At 43.5% G+C, this 23,962-nt stretch overlaps 1 long non-coding RNA gene across 1 annotated transcript in view; it reads right to left on the bottom strand.

The window, feature by feature from the left end:
- Nucleotides 1-2,327: 2,327 nt before the first annotated feature.
- Nucleotides 2,328-23,962, bottom strand: part of LOC308485920 — a 61,412-nt gene continuing 39,777 nt past the window's right edge. Inside the window, exons 2-3 of the long non-coding RNA XR_013990864.1 lie at nucleotides 9,458-9,545; nucleotides 2,328-3,621 (exon numbers count right to left, since the gene is read on the bottom strand). This is a non-coding gene — a long non-coding RNA (uncharacterized lncRNA). The remainder of the gene's footprint in view (nucleotides 3,622-9,457; nucleotides 9,546-23,962) is intronic.

Here is a 23,962-nt window from a genome sequence, read left to right as displayed (position 1 = left end):
CATTTAATCTGGATTTCCAAAAGGGAAAAATAATTCATTATGCATCTCCATTCACTTCTGATGTGGAAGCTCATTAGCACATTTGTGTGTGTGCATTTGGTTTGTCATGAGTGAGAGAGATTTTGGTGGGTGGCCTCCATTGCCACACAACCACACTTCCATTTGCCCATCACTCAAGCCCAACATAGCTGCCTTGTTTCCAATGCCAAATGAAACATACCTATTTCCATTCATTGTCACATACCAAAAGCACACCCAGTTTAGAAGTTGCATGTTCGCAATATCTCCACACAGTAAATGCTGGGGGTTACCTGGGAGACTAATCACATTGCATATGTTGATCTTGTGCAATATCTTTTTATCACTCTTGAATTCTCATGTAAATTGTTATGAAAAACAATTTAAAAATAGATGGAAATGGGTATTGGCATTTCCCAAAGTACACAAGTCCCCATTTTGCTTGTTGTAAATCATGATAACTGGCTTGTAAGGCTGGTAATGATAATCCTTTTGCATGTCCTTAAAAAAATTTAAAGGCATGTATGTGCAGGTTCAAAAATGCATAGACACATACTCAGGGCAAAACAAAAAAAGTTAATGGATGATGGAGTGATTGAGGGGAGGGCCAAAAACAAAAAAACAAAAACCCCCACACACCACAACTCAGATACATTCCATCAAGTTCTGTCCTCTGGTGTGGCAAGCAGTGGAATAGTAACAAATACTCATGGATAATTTGTGGAAGCTAATTTAGCAAATGTACACACAGAAAAATCAGATCTAAACAACTTGTTTGGGTACAGAGAAAAAATGAGGCAGAATTCATAAAATACAATCTGATAACAAAGCTGGAATTGTTCTGTTGTGCTAATTAATGTATCCTTGAAATATGAAACAATAATTTCAATTCAACCTTAAACAGCAAGAATCAAATTTTCCCATAAGTTCTAATTAAACAGTTTACCATCTTAAATTCCTGTGTGGCTGAATGACAACTTTCAGATCAACAATAGAATGTTTTGGGGGGATAGAAAAATTGTCAAATTGGTTTCTGAATGTTGCCATTTCTTATGTCTGATTCCGGTCCATTTATTCTTTTGTGTAAAAACTGACTTATTGGACCTTTAGAAATAAGATACTGTTGCTTATTCTACGGAATACACATTCTTTATTATGGTCCAAAGACCCAGAAACCCAAAGGTCAGCAAACTTTTTCAGCAGGTGGCCAGTCCACTGTCCCTCAGACCTTGTAGGGGGCCGGACTATATTTTTTTTTGGGGGGGGGGAAATGAAGGAATTCCTATGCCCCACAAATAACCCAGAGATGCATTTTAAATAAAAGCACACATTCTACTCAGATAAAAACACCAGCAGGCCCCACAAATAACCCAGAGACGCATTTTAAATAAAAGGACACATTCTACTAATGTAAAAACATGCTGATTCCCGGACCATCTGTGGGCCGGATTTAGAAGGCGATTGGTCTGGATCTGGCCCCCTGGGCCTTAGTTTGCCTACCCATGGAATAAGCTTTACAGCCTTTACACAATGTGCTCCAATGGTCCTTAGTGACAACTTTGCACAGAGAAACACAATGTATAAAACAGGATTCTGCAATGGCTTTCTTAGTTGCAATTCTCCCACTTGCTGAAGCATTTTTGAGATGCCATAATCAAGGGGATACTTGCTTCAAAGCTTCACCTTTCCATTTGTGTGTGTGGGGGGAACAGTTTACAGCATGTGACAGTGTGTTACGGAAATGTACCTGTAGAGACAGTCAGGGCACATTGCATGGAGGTTCTGTGAACCAATCCTTAAGTAACACAGAATGCCAAGGGTGGGGAATGCATTTGCCACACGTTGCTGGAAATTATCACTTTTGGAAATTCCAATCGGGCAACATCTCCTATAAAAACCACAAAATGCTGGAAACATTAGTCAGTTCCTGGGTGGGGATTCATATGCAGAGAGCATGTGTTTAAGGGTTTTAGTTTTCAAGGCATCAGCTTATAATGCATCAAACTCAGGATCCAGGCATCACACCTCAAGGAAGCTTTTCTACTTATGAGAGCATTTCATGAGAGCTTATGTTCTCATGCAAAGAGAAGATTCATGAAGAGAGCAGAAACCTGACTAGTGTCAAGTACAGTATAAAAGAGAATCACCATGAATGAGACTTCAGAGCAATGCTGCTGAGGTGAAACTGACACAGATCATCTTCAAACTGTCTTTAAACTCATCAGTTTCTGTTCCCTTGTCCTCAATCCCTCTTAGTAGGCTGAGCACTTGCATGGGTGCTGGACTGCACCTCATCTAACCTTTGAAAGAGAACAAAGCCATCACTCCCCAAGGCAAGACTAACCTCTGACATGTGGAATAGACAGAGCTTTTGACCTGGGGTTTTCAGGACTATACCATAAAAGCTAAGGCTATATTGGGAGCACACTTTGAAGAGATCCTCTGAATGCATGGTTCCTGGGCAGGTAAAGTGTGGCTTCTGAATTGAAATATTATTTCAGGTCTCCTTCATGCCCTCCAGTTTCTCCAAAGTTTTCTCCCTTGACAAAAGATGTTTCGATTTTTTTCGCTTCGTTCTCAAGGCACTTCAGGATTTCAGACAGTGTGAGATTTTGAGCTAGCCTTATCATTTTATTCTGTCCTCTCTTGGCCACAAAGAGGAACAGAAGCAGTGGTAAGGCCTGCAGCTAGTATACCTAGCCCCAAATCTCTGAAGGAGAAGGCAGAGGTTCCCCACTGTTGTGGAAGAAGTAATTCTCCAGAAGGGGAATGTAACAGTGATTAGTAGGCAGGGTTGTGGTCATGCGACTCCAGCGCATGGTGAATGTGCCTTGTAAGCACCCTACAGCTTTAAACATTTGGTGTGCTATATGTAGAGCTGGAAACTTCAGCTTCTTTTTTGTCTGAAACCTCTTGTTAACTTCTGCTACAACCACAATTTGACTTCAAATTACTGCTTTCAGCGTCCTGAGCTAGGTTACAAGTATCTGATATTGACAGTTGGAGGAAGCTGTTAGAATGTATAATTAAACTCGCTGCTTATCTGCTTTATGCAGTCGACAGTAGTTAATATATAACTAGGGGAATGCCCATCATTATGATGGGTGAAGGTTAAAGGGAGGGCTTGTAAACTGCAATGATACATTAGACACACACACCCCAATGGGGACTTGGCTGTCAGACCACACAGTGCCAGGCATGGGGTTTTATCTATTCCAACATTCTTGCCAATTTAGAATGGCCAGCATTATTTTTTCTTGAATTTGTTCATTAGCAGTGTAGAAAACAGAGTTTAAAAGCTCTGCCTACTAAGTTTCTGTGTGTCAGGCTGTTGTTAAAAGGCACAGGAACAGAGCTGGTGCCATAGCTGGCAACCATGTACCAACTGGAACACGCTTACTTTATCTGGGAGAAATAAATTCTGCCACTATTGGGGTAATGATTAAGGGAGACCTACCTTCCCTCCCAGACACTGTGGTGAGCCGTGTCTGCGATGACAGAGGCATCCACAGGAGGCCCTCCATTGAAGATACTAATGTATGGACAGGTGCATATGGAGACAGGCTGCTCTTTGAGTACCCAAGTCCTAAGCTCTGAAGTGATCTAAATATCAAAACCAGAACTTTGAATCAGAATCTGTCTTCATCCTGTGAGGGCTGTCCTTAAAACTATCAATAAGAAAGCAAAATAAATTATTGGTAATATAATTTAAAAGGAACAAAAAAAGCAATGATATTTGCCACAGTAGTCCGGGAAAGTACCTTCTGCTAAAAGAGAGTCATGCGAAGAGGAACAGGGTTATGTTCCAAAGCAAATGCACGCGCCACAGCACTGGTTGTAACTACTTCACTAATGGAATGCCCTGCTATTCTGTTGGCCTTTGCTTTAGCCTCGTTTTATTTATTTTTTAGATTCTTCCAAGTCTGTGTACTCCCTCTCTGCTGGAGCACAGATCTTGCCACGTTTCTGAAAGTGGGACATAAGGGAGCAGCCTCGTAATTTACAAGCATTCTCTCACAACCAGCGCCACAATCCGTTATGAGATGTTGCCCTTCTGTCACTGAATTGCGGGAGGATGTGCTTTGACAGATCATGCAGAAAGGCCAAGTTTGCTTATCCAATGAGTGCTTGATGCCTGAGAGACTTTGCAATGGATTTTTAATGGCACTAAGTGTGTTTTTGTTTCGTTGCATATTTGATTTCAGTGTGTCGGGGACAGGAATAAAAAAGGTGCTCTGTCTTCTTAGGTGTAAACTGTCTTTTTTGCAGCCAAGTCCCACTCAGTCTGCTTTCAGGAAGAGACATACATTGCACAGACATGTATCAAATGCACCCAGGAACAGCAGGGGAAACACTGGTTTAATGAAAATGAGCAGTCCAGCCACATACTTTAAAATACATATACTGAATATATTAACAACACAGAGGGAAGCAAACATTGTAGTCCCGTTCCAGTATTCCTTCTTCATCTAAAACTGGGGAAGGGGGGGAAATGCTTTACCCTCTGTTATTTGATATTGCTCCCTAAAGTTACCCTGAAACCCCTAGAATAGTGAACACATGGGATATACCGTATTTTTCGCCCTATAGGGCGCACTGGCCCATAGGAAGCACCTCGTTTTTTGGGGGGGGAAATGAATAAAAAAAATTATTCCCCCCCCCCAGCCACGGGGCTGGGGCGGGGGAAGCCCGAGCTTCCCCCGACCCCAGCCCCCAGAACAGGCTGCTACCCGCAAGCCTTGCGAGCCCAGCAGCAACTCCTGCTGGGCTCGCAAGGCTTGCGGGCACCTGCACGAAGCACGGGACGCCCTCCAGAGGGCGCCCCGTGCTTCGGGCTGCAGGCTGCAGGCTGCTGCCCGCAAGCCTTGCGAGCCCAGCGGCAACTCCCGCCGGGCTCCCAAGGCTTGCGGATAGCTTCCTGAAGCCTGGAGAGCGAGAGGGGTCAGTGCGCACCGACGCCTCTCGCTCTCCAGGCTTCAGCGAAAGCCTGCATTCGCCTCATCGGACACACACACATTTCCCCTTCATTTTTGGAGGGGGAAAAGTGTGTCCTATAGGGCGAAAAATACGGTAAGCAATGAAGAGTATTGATTGACCTTGCTCAGGACAAAGTCTGAGAGTGTTTACTTTTGCTGTTGCAGTGATGGGTGAAGAGTTGTTGATATGACACATATACTACCGTGGGACTGCCCACCTATCAGTCACCTGACTCCATATGTTTGTGAGTGAGTGGCCACACCAACCTGTCAAAGTTAGCCCTCAGGCTGGGGAAGGAGATAAAGATTTGGCCCACCAGACAAAAAGGTTCCCCACTGCAATTTAAAATATATTCTTACTAAATTCACCAATATGATGTGTTCACATTTCATGATAATCACAACAGAACTTTCACAACGAACTTCTCGGCTACACAAGTATGGAATAATTTCTGAAATCCATATTTTCTTGTTGTATTCTTGAGAATGGGTGAGAGTGAAAAACTTCCTTCATGGCATTGTATATATTGCACCAGTGTCTTCTGGTGCAAATCAGAAGATAATCTGTTCCGATATTACTGGAAATGCTGATATTACAGCAACAATAGGAAACGTATCCAAACAATCTTGAAAGATTTTATAGCTGATTGGGGAACCTCTCTGCTTCCTTTCTCCCAATCTTCCATCAGATCAGGACTGTGAATGCATATAAACGTCTCTTTAAAATGCACTTGTCTCATTTGAAGAAAAAGCAATCATAGAACAGAGTCCAAAGTCAAGAGCTGATTGTCATGCTGGGTCAGATCCAAGGTGCCATGCGAAAATAGCAGTAGCTGGCATAAATGGATGAGGCCCAGGTTTCTAACCAGAATCAGCCAAAGCAGTGAAATAGGAGCAAAGAGTCCAATATGCATAGCATACATGAAAATGTAACAAGGTGTAATTTTCTTTAGCTTCTGATCATTCATAGGATAGTACCATTACTGGCCAATTTGAGGATGTAGAGCAGGGATGGGGAACTGTTTTCAGACTAATCGCCACATCTCCTTGTGAGCAATGTTCTGGGGAGGGTGGTTGCATGACCCTGGCATGTGGGGCCAGAGGTAAAAGTGGGTGGAGCAACACATGTGACTCTCAGCTTGGTACATTTGGTTATACTACACCAGCCATGCAAAATCCAGAGGTACACACACACACACACACACACCTCCAGACTCCATCCTGGGAGACAAGACATTCCATCAAAGCAAAAGCACTCAAGGCTACATAGCAGAGATGGTGAGGGTTGTGATCTGAGGACAGTCCCAGGGCCAAACAGAGAGACTTAGAGGGCTGCATTTGGCCCCTGAACCTGAGATTCCCCAGCCCTGATCCAGAGCAAAGGTGTGTCACTGGCAGCCTGTGGGGCAAAACTGCTGCCCCCCAAGTAACTATATATGGACTTTTATTGTTCTGGCCAATTTTTATCCAAGTTCAGGAGGAGAAAGGCTTACTCATGGATTCACTTGAAGGGAAAAGACAAAAAGGTGCTCAAGTTTGTTTATTCATTTTGTAACAATATTCTATACTGCTGCCAACTTTTATAAAATATAAAGACTGCACAGCAATATATACAAATATAATAAAACATAAACTACTAGAAAAACAATAGCTGGCTTTTCTGTGCAATACCTCAACATATTAATCATCAGTGGAATGGTATGAGTGGCAAGACCCCAAAGCATTATCTGGAGGAATTGTGTGGCCTTGAATATACAGAATTGACCACTCTGCATCTAGAGGGCATTCATAGTCAATATTTATGCCTTTGAAACATATGCTCATCACTGGTGATGCCCAGCTTCCTGAGGCTACTGGGACTCTGGACTCCAGCTTAAGTAATCTTCCATAAGAATGCAGGGAGTAATGCCACAGGAGTGAATCTCTGCAATGTCTGAACAACTAGAGATGAGGCTGCCATGTGGAGGAGCTCTGCCAAGTTGACATGGCAGCTGACCATCTGGTGGCTCCAATATTTTAGCCGCAGCAACAGCAACCATTCTACCAGCACCTCTTGTGCCTGACTGCTCTCTCCTGGCTTTTGTTCACATGTCTCCAGGTCAGCTCACACATTATGAATGCTCCCAGAAATAACCTCTGCATATTAGCTCCCGTGCACATGATGCGCTCCCACCATTTGCTAGAAGTGATGAGAAAATACTCCCTAGGTAACCATTATGGGTAGGCTGTTTGACTGTTAGGTACAGGCCACTGTACAAAGACTATTTCAAGCGGCCTCCACATGATTATCAGAACGTGTAGAGGCATTCAAAGATGAAAGGAGACCAACCCCATGAAGAAAACTCAGCATAGGGTGGCATTTGTTGACATACATCACAGAGGAGCTGACACCTTGCCTGCCTCCATAGTGCCCACCACCATTTGGTCCTCCAGTGGCAGTAGTCACTCTCCTCTCCTCTCCTCTCCTCTCCTCTCCTCTCCTCTCCTCTCCTCTCCTCTCCTCTCCTTCCTCTCCTTTCCTCCAGTCACTTGCAAGTGGGCTTACCTGGAAACTTCCCTGTACTGAATCCAGTTCTTTGCAGGCCAAGAACAATTCTACTTGTGAGCCTGAGGAAGAAGCTGGCAGATTCTCCAACCTCTCACCTTTGTGTGTGGGACCACGTGAGAGCAAGGGCAAGGCTGGTGGTTGCTACAGAGTCATCACCAACATGGGTCCTGAGCGTTGGCAGGTGCTGGGGGTAGGAGCCTGCCATTATGGAGCTAATAATCATGGAATTGTAGAGTTGAAAGGGACCAGAAGGATCAACTCCCTGCAATGCAGGAATCTTTCACCCAATGAGGGGCTCAAACCCACAACCCTGAGATTAAGAGCTACCCCAGGGTGGTGCAAGGTGAGGCCACTGAGAGTAGACTGCCCAGGGTCCTCCAAAATCTGGTGCTGGGCCTGAAACAGCCCAGAAGGATTTCACAACAGGGATTTTCAATCAATACTGGAATGTTGTTATTTTAACAACAAATTGTCGTGTGTTTTTTAGGTTACAGTCCAACATTGCAACTGTTTTTCTTAGCAGCTCTTTTACACTGCTCTTACACACACACACACACACACACACACACACACACACACACACCAGCTTGATTACAGTCTTTGACTTTGTTTGCCTTCCCCAAGTCATCTAAACAGAGAAGTTAACCTTCTGTATTTTCTTGCCCACTCATTCTTAAGGCAAGCAAAACCTAAAAGAGATCTCTAATGTCTTGTTGCACACCCATGCAATTAATCTCTGTGAACTCCACTGGAAAGCTTGTCACAGGTCATAGGCTCTGGCCCTGAGCTGCTTCTGCAGTACAGAAGGACTGTATAAAGATCATAATGCTTTCTTGGTGTTCCAAGGGATGAAGAAGGAGTTTTGTGTGCTACCTCACATAGGAAACTACATTTGTGACATTTCTGCTGGCTCCACAAAGCATGTGCTGTGAGACGGGAGCAAGTTTCCTTATAATCGTGTGTCAATCACCACTGATATATAATGCTATTAAACCTGCAATACATAGCCCCCGGAGAAAAAGTTCACTTTAAATTAATTCATAATAAAAGCAATTTATTCGGAATGGATTGCTTTAATACCGATTAACCCAATGGCATTACTTTTGCAGAGAATATTTGGTGTTCATTTTGTTCATCAGAGCCTTTATGCCACTGTGTTTGTAGTTCCTTATGTAATGTAATGTTTCTAATTACTGCTTTATTATTAGCTGATGATACCAAAGGAAATTGCAGAAGCAAAAGAAGTGTAGAAGTTTAAAGGGCAAATATCTTCATAGTTTATATACTATGAAGTACTATGAACTATATACCTCCGCTCCTGCTGTGTGGTATAAAGGCCAGCAGTTGTTATGAGTGTTATATAAATATAAAACTATATAATAATGCAGCAATGAACTGTGAATTTCAAAGAACAAAATCACAAAACATCAAGCCAATGGTCAAAGCAGTCCTGAACACAAAGGACCTGGGAGTAAATCTCTTTGAACTCAAAGAGACTTGCTTCTCAGGAGACATGCATAGGATTGTGCTGTAAAGCTCGTGATTTTCTAATAGTTCAAGTGCGATTTGAAAGTATCTTTTCTCTGGAAATTGTTAATCCCCCTTGGGAAATTGCTGCATTTTTCAAATGCTATTTGGAGTGATTTGTGTTTTACTATTGATTTTCTGAAAAGTAAATATCCTAATTTGATTATTACTCTGGGTGTAGATAGTGTGTGTTTAGAGAAAGATGGATAGGTGTTAGGTAGCTTGACAGAAATTGTGGCAGAGCAGATACCTTCATTCTTTTCCTGGAATTTGAGACATTTTTTTTAAAAAAAACCCACTTCAGGCTCCAATCGGCTAAGGTTTCATTTAAATCTAATTTTCAAACTCTCAGTGTCAGAGGCAATAAGAATAAATATGGGGGTTTTACCTTCATCTCGGTAGCTGGAAGCAGCTGATATTCTGAATGTTTGTCCTTGATGATTCTGCTGATAGTTTTGAGGACTAGGAAGTGTACCCTATAGACAATAATAATCAGCTGATTAAAATGGTTTTTAATATTCCTGTCACAATGGAATACCAGTCATGGAGATGCCATGTCACTTGGAATGCCAGTCTCATCTCAAAATATTAAACCATCTGGGGCCAATTGGTTTGATCACAAATGTTGAAAGAGTAGGAAAAGGATTTTTTAAAAAAAGGAAAATTAAGATTGACATTTCTGAATAAGCAATGAGATCTTACTGATCTAGAGAAGGAAATATTCCCTGGGAATAATAACTCCTCCTGACTTGTAATTTATTATTATTTGCCATATGTATAGTTCATTCTTCACCCAAAGGCCCGAGGGGAGAGACACATACGGTGAAAATAGAAAAGTAAACAATAATATTAAAACATACATAACAAACTTGAATTCCACACACATCAAAACAGCAGGAGCACTAAAAATCCATTCCAATGGACCTCATTCTTTGCCCAACGCCTGGATGAAGAGGGGTATGTTCAACTGATGCCGAAACAGCAGTGCTATGGTGAAACGCACCACAGAGGAGAGATCGTTCCAAATGTATGCAGCCACTGCCAATAAAGCCTCTCCATGGATTCCCATCCCACTGAATGAGGGAGACTGCTAGCAGGACATTCCCTACGGATCTTAACAAATGGGTATGTCAATATGGGAAGATACTTCATTCAGATATTTGGGACCAAGATCATTTAAGGCTCTAAATGGAAGTACTGGCTCATTAAATATGCCCCATAAGGCAACAGGCAATGAGTGTAGTTGTTCCACAATTGATGTTATATTTGATGGTCTCCAGGCATTCACCCAGCACCCTGACTGCTGCATTTGCACTTGTTGTAACTTCTGGACCATTTTGAAGGAAAGTTCCACGTATTGCACTGCACGAGGCCTTCAAGGTTATCAATCATTTGAGCAAATTAAACTGAGCTTTTTGATTCTCATTATCTTAAATTTCACATACTCATAACTTAAATATTACAAATTCATAAGAAACAATGCAAGCCAGAATTCATTAACACAATAAATAAGGCAATCCTGTCATTAATTCACAAATTCCTAAGATGGTTTCCTCAGCTTTTGACCAGTTTTTGAGACTGAAAGTGAAACAGGATTCAATCAGGGTATGTATAAGATTCCAACTAAGGTGACACCTTCTCAGCATGCCCCAGTCCCACCCATTCCCCCTCCCTTTCTCCAGTGGTGTCACACTGGCACAGTAGCTACACACTGGCAGGCAGAAGTGGTGGACAAGGCTGGTGGCACCTCCTCCATGTTGTCAGCTATTGTAAATGGTGTGTGCATGTTAGCTCTTGTAAACAGCGCAGTTGCGTTCCACCACTGCAAGGACATTTAATTATTATTCTATATTTTCCCAGAGGGCATACCTGGTCAATTGGATCACAATATAAGCTAGCCAATTTCTATGGGCAACACATTAAGAGTCAAGTTCAGATGTGTATCCAAAGAGAGAGTGGTGTGTGTGTGTGAGAGAGAGAAAGAGAGAGAGAGAGAGAGAGAGAGAGAGAATGCATATTACTGGTTTATAGGTAGTGCACAGGTGCTTAACAGATTAAGGGGAAAAACAGACATCCACATTTGGATAATTAATGTATTGCTTGATAATATTTATAGAAAGATCAAGTGCATTGGGGTCTAACATGATTCTATTAATTCTGCTTAGCACATAATGCGTTTATGAAGATATCTGGGAAGGATGTTTCACAAAGAAGTAATTAAGCGAGTCAGCTGGGTAGCTCATGTATAGCAACGTGCAAATATAGCACAGTGGAAACTAATATTCTGTTGAATAATATTCTGTTGGGTATAGGCTAAGCTGACAGAAAATAAAGCAAAGATTGCAAGTGAATGCACAGTTACCTCAGAGTAAGTCCATTGAACAGAGTGAGGCTTATTTCCCAACTACACGTGGTATTAGCTGAGCTATTACGAATGCCCCCTTTTCTAAATCTGGATTTGTAAGTTCCATGTAGATTCTGACCAGGTGCCAAGAACCTATAATATTAAGACTTACGCATTCCTCCACAAATAGATATGTACAAAAATGACATGGTGACTTATTTAATAATGAACAGATTAATGAAAACTATACAGTACTTGAGATATATTGTTTTGAGGTGTAACAAAAAAAAAAGAAGTGATTGGTTTCCGAATTTGCTGCCCTAACTTTTTTAAAAAAACAACACACACACAAAACAAATGAAACTCCGAAGAGTACTTGGAGCCCTCTGCTTTGCATGATAGAGGAAAGCCAGCATGCTAAGAAACAGCCTCATTATTCAAAGGAAACTTGGAATTAAGAGCTGTCTGACGTGCAGCTGTGATGTGTGGGCTCCTGCAGCTACACTTTCCACCCTGAAGCTGCTTTGGATTCAAGGGGAGAAGTGCCGCCCGGTACCTAAGTACACTTCTGAGCACCCTGTCTAGAGATGAAAAAGCACTTTCAGATTTACTTAATGGTGGGCATTAAGTTTGATTTGGAATGGGGCTCGATAGACAAAGATTTTTTTTTTTCAAGGAATCAGCCCGCAATTTAGTTAACTCTAAGAGCAATGCAGGCCTTGTCACGCTCCTGGTGACATTTATTGGGAGCGCAGCAAGATCAGAATCCCTCCCCCAAAAACCACACCATGAGCTCCCTGACCCTTACTAACTACAGAAACACTGCCAGTAGTTTCTGTTGCTTCTTCTATTGATGCATCTGCTTCTGTAGTGACATCAGGAAAGGAGGGAGGTCTCTCACCCTTTCTTCCCCACTCTCTCAAGATAGGAAACTACATTTCCCAGGGTCTCTGGCACCTTGGACTCTGTTATAGCAGTGTTCCAAACACCAGAGAGTGAGAGTGAGAACAAGAGAGCGAGAGAACGAGAGAGAGAGAGAGATCCACCCCTTCCTCCCTGCCACTATTGGTGTCACCACATTGCATGACAATCATAGAATCATCATAGAGTTGGAAGGGTCATCTAGACCAACTCCTTGCAATGCAGGAATCTCAGCTAAAGCATCCATGACAGATGGCTATCCAACTTCTGCTTAGAAACCTCCAATGAAGAAGAGTACACAACCTCCCTTCTAAATAAAAGGTAAAGGGACCCCTTATCATTAGGTCAAGTCGTGGCTCATCTCCAAGCGCTCATCTCGCTTTATTGGCCGAGGGAGCCGGCATACAGCTTCCGGGTCATGTGGCAAGCATGACTAAGCCGCTTCTGGCGAACCAGAGTAGCGCATGGAAACGCCGTTTACCTTCCCGCCGGAGCGGTACCTATTTATCTACTTGCACTTTGACATACTTTCGAACTGCTAGGTTGGCAGGAGCAGGGACTGAGCAACGGTAGCTCACCCCATGGCGGGGATTCGAACCGCCGACCTTCTGATCGGCAAGTCCTAGACTTAACCCACAGCGCCACCTGCGTCCCTTCTAAATATAAGGCCCTAATTTATGTTCTTGTAGTCTCCTGATATCTTTACCCTTGCTTGGCTAGGCCAAACTATGGTCAGTTTTTCAAGGAACAACACCATACACTTCCTATTACTAGCATGAGATGTCATTTAATAAGACATAAATGGACAGTGCCCAAATTAGCGTGGTAAGAGATGTTAGATGTGTTAATAAAAAGCTTGATTAAACACAAGAAATGAGAAATGTTGCCCTCAAATTATGCCATCATACAAATGGCAAATATCTGCATATACCCCTAAATAGAAATTTCATGCATAATCTGCCATGCATAGCGATGAAAATTTGCCCCTATGTTTTATACATTAGAATAATTTTTTTGATTAGACTCTGCAGAGCAAAAGCTTTGCATATTATTACACTCCATGCTGTGATGAGCAGATTTTAATGTAACATCTCCATTTTTATGTTGCTAGGCAGTTGCAGTGAAAGGTAAATTCTTGTTCCCTTCCTTTCCTGAAAAAAGACAAGTGAAATGTGGTGCTATTACATGTTTTCCCCGGAGACCGGAGCAATCAAACAACTCTATGTGTGTGTGTAGATAAAGATTACTGTTAATAGGCTGTAGAAATTTAAATCCAATCATTTATTAAAGGGATAATGTTTAACTCAACTTGTCCTGGAGTGACAGCGCTTGTTTGTGACATCTTTAAAAAGATGTTGTGTTAGGGGAATCAACACTACACTAAGGCTGCTATTAAACTAAAACCCCTTGACGATATCTATAGTGCCACATTCATTGCTGGCATGTGCATTTAAAAAAAGCAAAGAAGAACATTCAGGTACTGAGAACAATCATTCCTCCACACTAGAAAATGATACTGACAAGAAATAACCTCCTGAATTATAGAGCTCATCATGAGCGCTGGCACTGCGGAAGGAATTGCTGGTGAGTCAGCTCCCAGAATTTTTACCTTACTTGAGATACTTTTTTTTTTTTTGTCACAAGCTAATCAGCTGGAAAAGGGATTTGAAGGGGGTGGGAAGGATATCTTAGTTGATATAGTTCAGAAAGCATTAGTTAAGCCTCATGAGTCTGACAGACAACAAATTATTGCCTCAACAGCTCAAATTGGGGCAGCACTTTTCCGTGTCACTCCCCTCAGCACGTTTTCATTTGTCACCTACAATCAAGAGACAAACTCTCAGGCAGGGCTCTGTGGCCTACATCTCTAAACGGCAAGCTTCTTCTATCACTTGTGTGTTTTCAACTTTGTTGTTGTTGTTTTAACTCTCATTTTGTGGACAAAGGCCTGTGATCCTTTTTAGAACATTTCCATTCAGGCAGTGGAGCTGTCAAAGCAAGACTTCAAGGCAAAAATCCATCCCTGCTCCCACTACCACCCAGAGGAATAAGCAGGAGGGCTCACAAATGCAGCAGGACTGGCTTATTATCTCTTTTTGAAGTGCATGAACTAATACACAGGAGATGCGGAGGACCTTTCCTTGCTGAGGGTGCCGTGAATTGAACCAGGGACCTTCTGCCTGCAAAGCAAAGCTCCACCACTAGGCTCTGTAATGGCGGATACAATGTGAATATAGCACACATCTTCCCTGCACAATCTGTAACGGTCACAATAATTTTTCTAGCTCCTGGACTAGACAAATTATTCTGTGCATGTAAAAATGTCTCCAACATGATGTTTAATACACCTTAGAAAAGACTTCTTGTGTTTCACTTATGTCAGTGATCTGCTGCATGGACAGCTACAAATCAGGAGCCAGAGATCAGACATAGTAGAGACTATCAGTACATCAGCAAATCTCCAGGCTGACACTGAAGGTTCTTCTAAGTACAGTGGTACCTTGGTTCTCGAACTTAATCTGTTCCGGGAGTCTGTTCGACTCCTGAAACCATTCGAAAACCAAGGCATGGCTTCCAATTGGCTGCAGGAGCTTCCTGTACTCAAGCAGAAGCCGTGGAAGCAGCGATGGACTTTCGGCTTCCAAAAAACGTTCGCAAACTGGAACACTTCCGGATTTGTGGCGTTCGGGAGCCGATTTGTTCGACAACTAAGCCATTTGGGAACCAAAGTACCACTGTAAAGGGAAGTCAATGATTGGCACGGATGAGCAGAGCCTAGAACACTTCATTGCCCAGGAAATGTTCCATCTTGTAGCCTTGGATGGGAGATGATCACACAGGGCATCAACAGTTCTAGCACTCTGGATACTCCCAACACTTTTTCCTCCCCCCTCTTCTTCACAGAGACAAATCTGACAAACATTCATTAGATATGAGAGCACAGAAAGCATCAGGTGATTTGGGACAACTGTTACATAAGAAATATGAATAGTTGGCATCTGTCTGGCTCAAGAGTCAAAGGAGTGCAGATCCGAGAGTGAAGTCAAACTGCTGGAGAATCACAGCATCTGCTGTGACTGCAAGAGACCAGGAACTCATAACTGCTGCTTCCCACATTGTTTTTGCTGCATTAGCAGCACCAAAGTGACCTCCTAGAGGCGCAAGCCTGGGCAGTGTGTATGGCGGTTGTGGCCTGCCCAGACGACAAGACCTCCTTTTTCGAAGGAAAGCAGAGCAATACATTTGGCACCAGCTTGACTGCAGGATTTGCTGGAAAGATGTGTATAAGGAGCCATGCAACCGCCTTAGGGTTAACTCCTCAGTCTTTTTTTCTCCTGAAGATGTCCCTCAAGGCAGTAGGCATGGATTTTTCCTTCTAGCTTTGCTCCCAAAGCCTTTCTCATGAATGAATTTAGCCACAAGGCACCAGAGGTTTAGGATCAGAGCTTTCCTTCTCCTAGGTGGGCTGCCTTCCCAGGTTGACAAGCCCCATCTGCCCCTCACTTCCCATGACTGCATGTGCAGAAACTGCATACAGGGGAAGTCTCTAACTCACTGAGGGTTTGAGACCCATTGGCTACTGTCGGGGCTGCCTCAAGTCTCAGCTCACAAAAGACCAACGCCTTTCTTTTCTTATATACAAAAGTGTTTATTGCAGTTCATTGTTTGCTTCAGATCCGAGGCGCGCAGCCCTACGTCTGCTAGGCTTAGACCGCTGAAGTCCCTTCTGAATCTGTCCCTGCCCTGCACCAGTTTAAGAGGCTTGCGCTGCTCCACCTCTTTCTCTCTTTCCTTTTCCGCAGGGTCTTTCTGCCCGCTGGGGTTTCGCCCCTCCTGGATTCCTCCGACGCGGAATCAGACTGCTCTTGCCCCCTCCTGGGGGCTTTGGGACCTGGCCCCTCCTCCGGGCTCCCTGTACTTCCGCGCGCCTCTACATTTGAACTTGGCGCACGCCCCCAACCTCTAACTTTCCTTTTGACAGCTACGCTACTCCCTTCACTACTCCCCTCCCCTTCCGGGAGGGTGGCTTGCTCCGACCTCCCTCCTTTCTCTACTGCCGGAGCCGCCTCCCCTGATACACTGGAACCTCCACCCCCTTCGCTGCACTCTGGCGGGGAGGCTGGTCCTGACGCCCAGCTGCCACTTTGGGATCCCCCGCTGGCCCCCTGCTACTGACAAGTCCCCCCTGGGGCTCCCCTGGCCTTGACCACCGGCGCCCCCTTCTGGGAATCCTCTGATTCGCTGGAAAGACTCATGGAATCTCTAGAGTCATTGTCATCCTCTTCCTCGCTGTCCTGGGATTCATCCCCATCGCTCTCCATCTCCTGCCTACCCTGTGCCTCTGTCCCTGAACCCCTGACAGCTACCCTCAGCTGGTTTGCCAGCCAGCCGAAACTGTTTCCCAGGGAGTGGCTGCTGTCGCATGCTGACAGCTTCTATGAGCCACAGATGAGAGCTGAATACAGGATGGGGACCAAAGGCGGACAAACTATCTCAGAAGGAGCATGACATGTCCTCAACCAAAAGTACTACCCCTCCCCTACCACCCCACAAACGCCAGTTTCCACACTGTGCAAACTGACAATATGAATTGTTGTTTAGTCATCCTAGTCGTGTTTGACTCTCTGTGACCCCATGAACCAGAGCATGCCTTGGAAACTCTCACCTTCTTCTCAAAGCTTCTCCTTTTTTATGTCCATGGAGTTTTCTTGGCAAAATACTGGAGTGGTTTGCCAGTTCCTTCTCCAGGTGGATCACATTTAGTCTAAACTCTCGGCTATGACCTGTCCTTCTTGGGTGGCCCTGCACGGAATAACTCATAGCTTCCTGGAGTTATTCAAGCCCCTTCACCACAACAAGGCAGTGATCCATGAAGAGGGACAATATGAATTAGAAGTTCTTAAAATATAAGCCAAAGTAATATGCGGCTAAACTCATATAGATTCAATAACAATGTTGGCGTACAAAACTCGTAACAATATTTTTTTGAAGGCCATAAACGTCTGGGTTTCAGTTCTTTAGGCCCCCTTTATGCTGGCATGGAACAAACTGATTTAATATAGGTAGATTTTGTTATTCACATTCACAGTATTTGCTTGCTACCCTAAGTGATTGCAGTGATTGTATAAGCCAAAGCTTCGTTCACTTATTCAGAACATTGCTTTTTGATAACTGCACAAATGACACTGCCCAGTAATTGGATCTTTAGCTCATAGCTGCTTGTTATCCTGCACTCTTGTTTTACAGCATTACTGTATTATTTTAATTCTTGGATAGAGATTGCCTTTGATGATTTTAATAGCAGCAGGACTGGTATCTTTATTAAAAACACCGCAGTACAGTAGAAACAGTTCTTTAGTACAATGATAATGATCCAGCTAAAATAGTCTATGCAGGACCCTAGCGAAGAAACATTTTCCCTTGCAAAGCTGCATTATAACTTCATCAGTAGTACTACTATTTAATTGTAGCAAGTCACTGTACAAATGCACTGTGCAACTGCATTAGCTCCCAGTAAAATTCCAAGCTTGATTCAAAGTGCTGGTCTTAAACTTAAAGCCCTACACAGGTTAGGACTCAGATATTTATTTGACCATCTCCTCGTGCATCAATCTGCCCAACTGCTGAGGTCATCTGAGACCTTTCTCCAGGTGCCCTTACAATCTGAAGTGTAACAGATGGCAACAAGACAGAGAGCCATTTCTGTGATGGTTCCTTGCCTTTGCAATACCCTCTCCAGGCAGGCCTGTCTAGAGACCTCATTACTATGTGACATGGATCCCTTTTTTGACCTTTGTCTTCCCTGATTTTTAGAAGGCAATTCTGTGTAATTTCTCATTAGAACCTTCCTTGTCGGCTTATGACTGCATGATTATGCTATGCCCCTTACAGCCTAGGGATATTTTGCAAGGTTTTGTAAAATTCTGGGTTTGGGGAACATAAATCCAAACCATCTCTCTCTCCCCCCCCCCCCCTTAGAGCTGGGCTGAAGTCATGGAAATAGGACTCAGTGACTCCCCAAGCAGCTGGACAGATTAGGGTGTGGCAGGAGGTTCATCCTGCTTGGTAGCAGCCTATCATAATTATATTTGGGGGGGGGGGGTAAGCCTTCTACAAAAGGGTCTGCTAGTAAGGAAAAGACTCCTAATCCTCAACACTATCATCTAAGTGCCAAGCCCCCACAAAAAAAGTTCCCCCAGGTTTTTCAGAACTGCTACTGTAAGCGTTTTTAACTTAAAGCAGTTTGATTTTACTATCTATTTAAATTAGCTGTTGCTAGTTTTGTAGAGTGCTGCGCTACTGCCCACCCCCTGTTTTCTTTGCTCCTGGCAACAGACGCATGACTCTTCCTGCCTCTTGCAGTTCAGAGAAACTGTTGGAGGGGGCAGTGGGAGGTTCTGCTGACCTTTTTAACTGTACAAGGTGGCCAAAGGGTTTTTAAATTTTGCACTGTAATAAAGTTTATGTTGGTTGCAAGGAAAAATAAGTATAGATGTAAAGGAGAATTCCTGGCTGCCAAGGTCCAGATTTGGAGCAAGTACTCTTTGGTGAGAGAACCCCAGCAGAGATTAAAATAACAAAATATGCAGCAAAGTAAATCATGGAAATACTGGTTGTTAGAGCTTTAAAAAATGCCCCTCTAAGTTCATTCCAAAGTTCCCCTCTTCCCCAGCATAGAACAAAAATGAGAGTTAAAAATGATTTACCGGTACTTACAAACTCTCCAAAGGTCAGATTCGTATGCTTTTCCATACAGCATTCAGAAAAAGTTGCACAGGCAGGAAAACTTGGCTTAGCTACACTGGTGAAACTTCCTAAATTACTGGTATAGGAGCACAAGAGCCATGTGGTCTGAACTGCAACAACCAGCTCAAAACCTCTTCACACGTTGAGCTTCCCTGGTAGACTGGGGTACAACAATAGGCCTGATTACCTTCTTCCCAAGGTGAAGGCTAAGCCTGGCATGACTGCTTACTCTATAGCATTAACCCCTTCATGCTTTAATGAGACTTAAGCACGTTGGTTATAATAGGCTGGTTATCCCACAATTTAAATACCTCTCATGTACATGCTCAGCAGCACTCAGGTTTTCTTGCCTGCAGCACATTCTAGAATGCCCATGTGACCAAGCAGGAAGTTGGGGAAGAGCCATAGCTCAGTGGCAGAGTATCTGCTTTGCATGCCAATGGTCCCAGGTTCAATTTACAGGATCTCCAGGTAGGACTGGGAAAAACTCCTATCTATAAGAATCTTAAATGCATTTCTGCAGCAATCTGCAATTTTTAAAAAATCATGAAAATTCTTCAGCATTTTAGTGTTAATTTCTCCTAATAAACAAGTTTTATATGCATTCTTGACTAATGCACTCATTTTTGCAATTTCCCCTGTTTTTTGTGTGTGTTATGTTCACAAACATATTCATTTTAACACACACTTTCCCCTAATATACACATTTTTGTGAACATTTTTTGCTGGGAGCATTGAATTGTAATATTTATATAAATGTGAATTTTGAAGGAGGGATGTGTTTTGTCTGCAGCATTGAAAGTGTGGATTTGATAGATTTGTCTTAAAATGTGAACTTAATTGAATTTGTCCCCCATCCCCACTCTTGCCTGAATACTTGGGGAGCAGCTGTCAATGAGTGTACAAAGAATTCAACGGATCAATGGTCTGACTCAGGATAAGACCGCTTCCTATGTTGTTCTTATGAAAAGATGTCTCTGCCTCAAGCATGAAAGACAGAGACTTTTGAAAATTAATGCAGTTTAGAATAGAGACTGCCCCCCATCAGCCACCTTGTACCTTTATAAAGCTCAGCACAACCCCCACTCACTGCTCCAAGATAAATTTCTGAAAAACTACGTAGAACAGCCCACACCCAAGAACCATTATGAAATGTGCACTGAGGTTCTTCCACACCCAGGACTTAATAAAGGTTTCTTCCTTTTGCTGTGCCCCTGTTAAATTGCCACAGCCCTTGAAGAGAAGCAGCTGCACTCATCAGGGCTAGCTGTCCAGAAGAAGCTGGAGCCCTCTGTAGGGTTCAGTTTTGGCCTAGATGCTGTTTGGATGTCATCCAGAGTGCTACCTACTTTACTTCCATTCCATTCCTTTTTCTTTTTTGGGCTACAACTTTGCTTATTTGGACCCTGTTCTCTGCTTCAGTTCAGTGACCTCTCTGGAACCAGACATCTGCCTTGCTCAACCATGCTCATAAGAATCTGATCTCATCTTGTTTGACCTTGTCCTACATGAACCTGATGTCTGCTTGACCTCACTTTGCTACTGGTATCTGAATGGGACTAGCAGTATGTGACCCTGCATTTCTGGAATCTATTCCCTGCATGGACAAGACCCCTAACCCCTAACTGGGACTACTCTCTGGGACAGAGCAGCTTCAGTTGTGGTCTGCATAACATTGGGAGTGGGGAATGCTCTGTTTGTCGTTGGAGGGCTGCCTTACTGCTAGTGGGGAGCTAAAAGAGCAATGAAGGAAGATGTGAATAATGGCTGGCTATGGTAACAATGCTTAGGTGCTCAGTAGGAGTGGGTGAGTGATTGTAGGTACCACCATCTAGCTGGTCTTCCAGTTTCCAAACACAGGAATGTAGTTATACACCCTACTGTGAAATGTGCTATCTAGCTGAAGTCTCTCTCTATACCACTGTTGGAGTGCCATGATTGGTGACAGTTAGTTGGAATCTTTTGCTCACTTTTGGCTGCAGAGGTGAAGCATGAGATGCGGGGAACAGTCACTCTTGTCTCTCAGTAGTGTACAATGAGAGTCTTTTTACATGTACCACCTCTTTTGCGGGCATTGTGCCATCATCAGGGATAGGACTGAACTGAAGCAAGCATAGGATTCTAAGCCCTACTCCTACCTGGCCACATCCCCAATGCAAATCCATTCTTTCTCTTTGCAACAGTAGGTATTTTGTATTATGTCCACCTAACTGTGTTCTTAGGGACGTGGGTGGCGCTGTGCATTAAACCACAGAGCCTAGGACTTGCTGGTCAGAAGGTTGGCGGTTCAAATCCCCGCGACGGGGTGAGCTCCCGTTGCTCGGTCCCAGCTCCTGCCAACCTAGCAGTTTGAAAGCACGTCAAAGTGCAAGTAGATAAATAGGTACCACTTCAGCGGGAAGGTAAATAGTGTTTCTGTGCACTGCTCTGGTTCGCCAGAAGCGGCTTAGTCATGCTGGCCACATGACCCCAAAGCTGTACGCCAGCTCCCTCGGCCAATAAAGCGAGATGAGCACCGCAACCCCAGAGTCGGTCATGACTGGACCTAATGGTCAGGGGTCCCTTTACCTTTAACTGTGTTCTACAGCAGCACATACCTCTAGTGCTAGCCTATCTTCCAAGACCCACCAGTGCAATTGAAGTGGATCCTATCTATCCCCACCTAGCTGGTGAAAAATGAGAGAGGATGTGGCAGCACTAGCATGATCCTTTACCAGAGATTACCCCATCCTGCCTCTCACTCCCACACACCCATTCTCCAAGTAGTAGTGTCAATAGGACTTTGACAATTCATATGTCCCTTCACCAGCTGCTGAAAATCAGGCTTGGCAAACAGTTCTGTGGTTAATAATTAATTTTGAAATCTATTGCACAGCAAAGAAGGCTTCAATTCTTTTCTGAAGCTGAAAGAGAAGGATTGTTTGCTTAGAAACTTTTATCCTGTGGAAAATAAATGATCTACGGTAAAAGCTTTCTGACTTTTAATTTGTGCCAAACATATATTTCTTTCTGCATTCTTTATTTTCCCTAAAAAAAATAGAGAGGAGGGGGTCCCTTTCAAATGGGTGTTTGATTATTGTTCCGGCAAAGGTGATTGAAATATTAAAAAAAAAAAAAATTCAGCATCAGTAGAATTTGAGGGAGGAGAAAAAGCAACTGTTCTTCTTTTTCATAATCTTTTTCATAATCATAATCTCAAATCCAGAATTATGTATTGTTTTCACAATTTTTGCATATTTTTTAAATTAAAAAATCTATAAAATGTTGGTCTCATAGCAACTGGTCAGGCTTGCATGCACTGACACATCTGTTTTCCTTGTTTGGGAAGTGGTTACATTTTTAGCTTTATTTCGTTTAAACAGCCTTGTTGTGAATGGGGAATCAATTTCAGGAGAGGGTGTGAAAGGCTTGTCCTGGAGTCTTTTTTGCAACAGATCTCTCGGCAATTAGGGGCATAGGAAGCTGTCTTATGCCATTGATCCATTGGACTTGGTATTGCATGGTAGGAGACAGTATGCTTCTGAATATCATTAGCTGGAACCTGCAGGAGGGGAGACTGCTGTTGGACTCAGGTTCTGCTTGCAGGTATCTTACAGGCATCTGGTTGGCCACCCTGAGAACAGGCTACTGGATTAGATGCAGGGCTGTTCCATCCATTAGGCAAGGAGAGCCAGTGTGGTGTAGTGGTTAAGAGCGGTAGACTCGTAATCTGGTGAACCGGGTTCGCGTCTCCGCTCCTCCACATGCAGCTGCTGGGGGACCTTGGGCTAGTCACACTTCTCTGAAGTCTCTCAGCCCCACTCACCTCACAGAGTGTTTGTTGTGGGGGAGAAAGGGAAAGGAGAATGTTAGCTGCTTTGAGACTACTTCGGGTATGATAAAGCGGGATATCAAATCCAAACTCTTCTTCTTCTTCTTCAACTGCCTTGAGCAGCAGGATCAACAGGGGCAGCAGATTCCAGTGCAGATCTTTATTTCCACCCTTGTTCCTGATTTAGATCTTCATTCACCCTTTCTTCCCTGGTAGAGAGGGGAGTGCCAATTTCTAGTTTGCCTCAGGTGCCAAAATGTCTTGGGCTTACCCTCACTGGATGGGCCATTGGCCTGATCCAGCAGACTGTTCTTATGTACTTACATATTATGTATCAGAGATGGGGGACCTACGGCTCTGCAGATGTTGTTGGATGCAGCTCAGATCATTCCTAACCCAGTGGATGGGTGCTTCCTGGTCTAAGAGGAATGACAGCAGCAGCAATACAACCACCATACAAATATATGATCATTAAAAAAAAAAAAAAGGGGGGTCCCCAAATTCACATTCAGCCTCATCTGAAAAGTTTATAAACTACTGATCTTGAGCTGAATGGCAGCAGTTCACCATGGGCTTCTGGTAGAAATTTTTCCCAGTCTACCTGGAGAGGCTAGCGAAGAAGGGCAGAAGGGCCGAGATACCATGCAGGCCTCAAGTTTGCTCATGTAATGTCGTGGCCGGGTGTTACATGGAAACCAAGCCTTTTATGTCTGCTTCTTGCCACTTATGCAGTGTTCCCATTTCGCACCACAGGTAGCTTCAGGGCCTTATCCATTTTGCTCTTTCAACAGCTCTCATCTATTTTATTATTATGAAGAAGAAAAATTCTGACAAAGAGGAAGGAGATTTTACAGGTGAGCTGTTTGAGGCGACATTGTATTCTCCTTTTCCTTAACTCCAATTAAGGACAGTCTGCAGAGCCACTTTCCTGCAGTGATTTAGAGGAGCCCCAATAAGATGTGCCATTTCCATGTGCGACTGACCTTTATTTTTAAAGCCTGCACTTAAAGATCAGCGCCAGACGCAGGTTGGCTTTATGTATGTCTTAATAAGGTACAGATGGCTCTGAT

This window comes from Podarcis pityusensis (genome assembly GCF_964106645.2).
Source record: "Podarcis pityusensis genome assembly, chromosome: 9".
In the NCBI taxonomy this organism is placed as follows: domain Eukaryota; kingdom Metazoa; phylum Chordata; class Lepidosauria; order Squamata; family Lacertidae; genus Podarcis; species Podarcis pityusensis.
This window is presented reverse-complemented; position numbering and strand designations above follow the sequence as displayed.